The 6,276-nt window shown below is 49.0% G+C and overlaps 1 pseudogene; it reads left to right on the top strand.

Annotated features, from left to right (window-relative positions):
• The first annotated feature begins 4,300 nt into the window (after positions 1–4,300).
• On the top strand, positions 4,301–4,909 carry LOC100613731 (peptidyl-prolyl cis-trans isomerase A-like; annotated as a pseudogene).
• Positions 4,910–6,276: the final 1,367 nt, after the last annotated feature.

The raw sequence follows: 6,276 nt of genomic DNA, 5'->3' as shown, positions 1-6,276 counted from the left end.
CCTGGAAAGAGAAAATAAAATAAAACTTGCTTGCTCCCCAGGTGGGCCGAGGCCTGGCCTGATTCCCGAGGCTTTGGACTGATAGGCAGATAGCACCCAGAGCCGCCAGCCACCACAGCACAGCCCAAATGTAGAGACAGAGAGGCAAAGGCGAGGAGGGGGCCCCCTGGAGATTACCAACACCGGCCCCCAGCCCATACAGGAGGAGCCAAGCTCAGAGAGGGAAGGCGGTGGCCCAAGGTCACACAGCCTGTTGGATAGTCGGGGCAGGATGGTATTGGGGACTGACAGTTTTGCTTTCACCGGGCTGTGCAGTGAATCTGTCATTGTCCTCCCTCACTTCAGGGGACCCCTACATTTGACCCAGGATCCTCTCCTGGCTGCCCTGTCCTGGGGTGTCCAGCTCTGCTCCCTGGACCCTCTTCGACATCCCCAGGCTGACTTTGGTGGGCTGCATTCCCTTTCGTATCAGCCAGCTTATGAGTCGCAAGCAACAGAGTTGGATTGTTAATTAGATAGAAGGGAACTGATGGGCAGGGTACTACGGAGTCCACACATTTGCATTTGGGAAAGGCATGGCTGCCCCGAGACAACATGGTCCACGTGACCACCACCACCGGAAGGAGTGCCCAGGAAGAGCAGACGTCTCTGATTGGCTGAGCTCAGGTCACATGCTCAGGCTGCAAGACGTGCTGGGAATGGAAGACCTCGTGTTTTCAGTTCCTAGAGTGGGAGGTGTCCCCACTGCTCACCAAGATGCTTAAGGAGGGGCTTTGGGAATGCCTAGGACAGGGCTTCAGATGTCAGACTGCAAAAACAGATGATCTGTGTCCTCCAAGCTTGGGATTCAAAATCCAGGCTGCCTCCTCATATACACTGGGTCCAACCCCTCATTCATTCTGCACCCCCAAACTTGTGAGCCCACAGCTCAGAAATTCAGGGGTATCTCCACCATCGCCCTGCACCAGCGCCTTCTTGGGAAGAAGATGGCTATCACTGATGTCCTTCACTGAGTCCCCAGCTCAGCATCTGTGCTGCAGAGGGGCAGCTGGCCCCAAGGTGGCTCTGATCATTCCAGGAGCAGGAGTCCCCTATGGTGTTTAGTGGGGGCAGAGCCAGGAAAATAAGCCAGCCTTAGGCTGGGTGTGGTGGCTCACGCCTGTAATCCCAGCACTTTGGGAGGCCGAGGCAGGTGGATTACTTGAGGTCAGGAGCTCGAGATCAGCCTGGCTCACATGCTGAAACCCCATCTCTACTAAAAATATAAAAATTAGTCAAGCATGGTGGCGGGCATCTGTAATCCCAGCTACTCGGGAGGCTGAGGCAGAAGAATCGCTTGAACTCCAGAAGTGGAGGTTGCAGTGAGCTGAGATCGCGCCGCTGCACACCAGCCTGGGTGACAGAGTGAAACTCCGTCTCCAAAAAAAAAAAAAAAAATCCTGCTGCTACTGGGGCTGAGTCCTCTAGAACCCAAAGGCCACAGATCCAAACTCAGCAGGTGTCTGAACCTTGCTGGTCCCCGTCCATGGTCATTACAGTCTGCCAGGTGGATCTCAGGACTCACCCTTGACATCTTGGGCCAGAGTGTCTCCCTGTTTACCCAGGTGGTGTGGAAGAGACGATGTGGACCCAGGAAGAGGAGCCGTCCTGGGGATAAAGCTTTCATCACAGAAAGCAAAGCAGAGATAGGAAGAAACCCTCATGACACTGGACTCACTAAATGAAACCCCATGCTGGCACCCACTCTGCCTCTGGCCTTTCAGTCACATAAGCCAGGAAATCTCCTCTAATGTCTGAGCCAGAGTGAATGCAAACAGCTGAACATATTTTGATGAATGTGGCTGTGTCTTTGCGGTTCCTATCAAATGTCATTCCCATGCACCGCCATGCTCCCTGGGGAGGTATCGGGCCAATGGTCATAGGCGAACAGCTGTTCCACCCCCTTGGGCTTCTTTCTTAGAAACTCATCATATCCCAATGGACATTCAAAACGTTATCTTTTTACAAATCTATATCGAGCTTCTCTGGGTGTCCTTTGGAATTTACACAGTAGGATGTCCCGGAGAAATGGCCACTAGGCCTTTATTCCCTTGTATAACCTGAATATATTTGGCTGTTCTCATGGACCAGTCCTTGCAATGTATACTCATGTAAATCTTTCATATCAGCTTCGTCAAAAGGTAGGCCCAGGGGCTTTAGACAAATCTTTTCATGGAAATTTTCTGAAAATCCTCACCGGACATCTCTTTCTCTCTCCAAATTTCCCACTACTGGCATCTACTAAAATAGGTCTATAGCTTATTCACGCAGCACCCTGGCTACCATTTATTTCTCCCTCCTCCTCCCTGAGCCCCTCAATCCATCCTGGATTTCTGAATTTCTGCCCTGTGACTCTCCTAATATGTCCTCCTTCCATTGTTCTTATTCTTGAGAATTAGCTCTTTCTTAAAGAATAGTAAATCAGGATCTCACGCATGCTTTCAATCCATGCACACCACCTCACGCATTCAAACACACACTCACACATACACACATACTTACAAATGCACACATTCAAAGCTCACATACACATATATTTATATATCCTACGCATTCACTCATGCACTTACACAGACTCACACAAATGTACACACACATATACACAATGCACATTCAAACATATGTGTGCCCATTATGTGCACATATTCAAACATACATGTATCCATTATATGCATGAATTCAAACATACACGTACCCATTATATGCACACATTCAAACATACATGCTATTCATTGCAAGGACTGGTGCATAAGAACAGCCAGATAGATTATGTGTGGTTTGAATGTGTGCATTCCATTATAGCAGCCGCCTTGGACTAAGACACACACTCACAGTTATGTATCCTTACATTCACATAGACACACACACCCTACTCACTCCCACACACACACACACACACGCACATTTTCCCTTCCTCTCAGGGGCTTCTAGCAATGCCACCAAACCCCATCAGGCTGGCTTCATATATCACACACTTTCACTTATGCTCTCACACAGACTCACACAAATGCACACACATGTACTCACAACACATACATTCAAACACATATGTACTCATTATGTGCACATTTCCAAACATACCTGTATCCATTATATGCATTTCCTCCCAGAAGTTGGGGAGTTTGGCATCTCAGTGTGGCCAGCCCCTAGGTGTCAACACTCCTTCTCCAGCCCCTGGGATCTGTGCCCAGTTAAGGAGGAAGATGCTGCATACAGCTGTCCTTTCCCTGGTGGGGGCTGTCAGCCCATGGGATGTTTCTTGCTTTCAGACCTGAAAAAGGTACAGGGTCATCCCTGCTCCTAGATTTCTGAAAAGTCCCTGAGTGGTCATGAAATCTGTCCCATTCATGGTGAGTCTGTGAAACGCCAGAGGATGGAAGAAGAGGCCATCCAGTGATGCTGCTGCTGATGCCCCTGCTACCCTGGTAGCATACTGGGGACATGGCGACTCCCTCTAGCCCCAATAGGCTCCCGGAGGATGTCTGTCTGCCTCCTCCCACTGGCACTGGCTTGTAGAGGTTGCCTTCAGAGCTTGGATACACCTGCATCATTCCCAGCTCCCCAGGCCTGCCCACTTCATTTTAGTCATTGATCCTGGGGGCTGCTGGAAGGGTCCCCCAGTTGGTGACTCTAACAGTGAGAATTCAGGACCAACTCCATTCTGCAACAAAATCCTGGTTTACTCAGCCATTCTTGCTTCCAAGGGGTTCTAACAAGCACCTGGCCCACCATGTCTGAATGTCCAGACTTAGCTCAACCACTACCAATTGGTGGGCCTCCAGACTTAGCTGAATCACCTCCAATGGGTGGGCCCCCTTCTGTTGAGATGCTCTTTAACAAATGAAGGCCAGCCAGACACTCCTCTGGGCAGTGAGACTGTCCACCTCAGAAATGGAGGCATTGGCCAGACATGGTGGCTCATGCCTGTAATCCCAACACTTTGGGAGGCCCAGGAGGGAGGATCCTCGCTTGAGACCAGGAGTTTGAGAACAGACCGGGCAACAAAGCCATATCCCATCTCTACAAATAATAATAATAATAATAAATTAACCAAGCATGGAGGCACACACCTCTAGTCCCGGCTACTCAGGAGTTTGAGGCAGGAGGATCGCTTGAGGCCAGGAGTTTGAGGCTGCTGCAATGAGCTATGATTGTGCCACTGAACTCCAGCCTGGGTGACAGAGTGAGACCCTATTTCTTGAAAAAGAGAGAGAGAAGCTTTGCAGACACTGCCGCCACCAGGAACTCTGTACTATCAGCCATGGTCAACCCCACCGTGTTCTTCTACATTGCTGTTATCGACGAGCCCTTGGGCCGCGTCTCCTTCAAGCAGTTTGCAGACAAGTTTCCAAAGACAGCAGAAAAATTTCATGCTCTGAGCACTGGAGAGAAAGGATATGGTTATAAAGGTTCCTGCTTTCACAGCATTATTCCAGGGTTTATGTGTCAGGGCGGTGACTTCACACTCCTTAATGGCACTGGTGGCAAGTCCATCTACAGGGAGAAATTTGATGATGAGAACTTCATTCTAAAGCATACAGGTCCTGGCATCTTGTCCATGGCAAATGCTGGACTCAACACAAACGGTTCCCAGTTCTTCATCTGCACGGCCAAGACTGAGTGGTGGATGGCAGGCATGTGGTCTTTGGCAAGGTGAAAGAAGGCATGAAGATTGTGGAGGCCATGGAGCGCTTTGGGTCCAGGAATGGCAAGACCAGCAAGAAGATCACCATTGCTGACTGCGGACAACTCTAATAAGTTTGAATTCTGTTTTATCTTAACCACCAGACCATTCCTTCTGTAGCTCAGGAGAGCACCCTTCCACCCCATTTGCTCGCAGTATCCTAGAATCTTTGTGGTCTCGCTGCAGTTCCCTTTGGTTCCATGTTCCCCTTGTTCCCTTCCATGCCTAGCTGGATTACAGAGTTAAGTTTATGATTGTGAAATAAAAACTAAATAACAAAAAAAAATATATAAAGAGAGAGAAATGGAGGTGTTGGCCCCCAGGACAGGAAAACCCCCAATATGGGATCTTTTTTTTTTTTTTTTTTTTTTTGTGACGGAGTCTGACTCTGTTGCCCAGGCTAGAGTGCAGTGGCGCAATCTCGGCTCACTGCAAGCTCCGCCTCCCGGGTTCACGCCATTCTCCTGCCTCATCCTCCCGAGTAGCTGGGACTACAGGTGCCCGCCACCACACCTGGCTAATTTTTTGTATTTTTAGTAGAGACAGGGTTTCACCGTGTTAGCCAAGATGGTCTTGATCTCCTGACCTCGTGATCCACCAGCCTCGGCTTCCCAAAGTGCTGGGATTACAGACATGAGCCACCGCTCCCGGCCCCAATATGGGATCTTACAGACATTCATCTACTAGTGCTTCTCTGTCATGGGCCCACCCATCCACATGAGGACTCAAGGAGACCTCAAGCCCTTCCTCCTGCTCTTGGTACACGATGCCTGGTGCACTTCTCAAGTCCTTGCTAACAGTGGTCTCAAACATTTCCCCCAGCAAACTCACCACAACTGGCACATCCCAAGGAGAGCTCATGGATAGGACCACAGTGTCTGCCACCGGAATCCTTTCTCCATCAAGAAATGACTCCAAGTTCTTAAGAAATGGGACACCTCTTAAGGTAATGCTAAAAATTCCTTTCCAGCCTTTAACTTCATGAAGCTTTTTGACTTCCTTGGTTTAATGAATGTATGGGAAAATCTGGTCCTCCAAATCTGTGCATCCTCCCAAAAATAGTAATTCCGATCACGGCGTGTTTTTCACAGTGTCGTCCCTTTGACACAGGTGCTATTTTAAGCCTGATGAATTCCTTCAGTAACACAACATTCAACAGTTAGGTGGTACCTGTGGCACCCACCACCAGGCCTGGCACAAAATAAGCCCTCGAGAGATCATTTCTTGGCTGACAAAATGAAATACGATGTGGCGTTCTCTTGGCTCTGCAATTACTGCGATGCAATTCTGACACCAGGCACTTGGAGTTAACATCTGACTCCACAGGTTTAAGAGCATGGTTCCCAGCAACACTGCCCTCATTTCAGAGGCCAGTTCAGGGGTCACCAAGACACATGCACTTCTGACCAACTGGCCACCAATCTGGGAGGGGAAGAGGTTTCATGATCCTCCTCAGGATCAATAATTTGCTAAAATGACTCAGAATTCAGGTAAGTTCTGTATTTGCAATTACAGTTTTATTATAAAGAGTACAAATCAGGACAAGCCAAACA

This window comes from Pan troglodytes, chromosome 6, assembly GCF_028858775.2.
Source record: "Pan troglodytes isolate AG18354 chromosome 6, NHGRI_mPanTro3-v2.0_pri, whole genome shotgun sequence".
Taxonomy (NCBI): domain Eukaryota; kingdom Metazoa; phylum Chordata; class Mammalia; order Primates; family Hominidae; genus Pan; species Pan troglodytes.
This window is presented reverse-complemented; position numbering and strand designations above follow the sequence as displayed.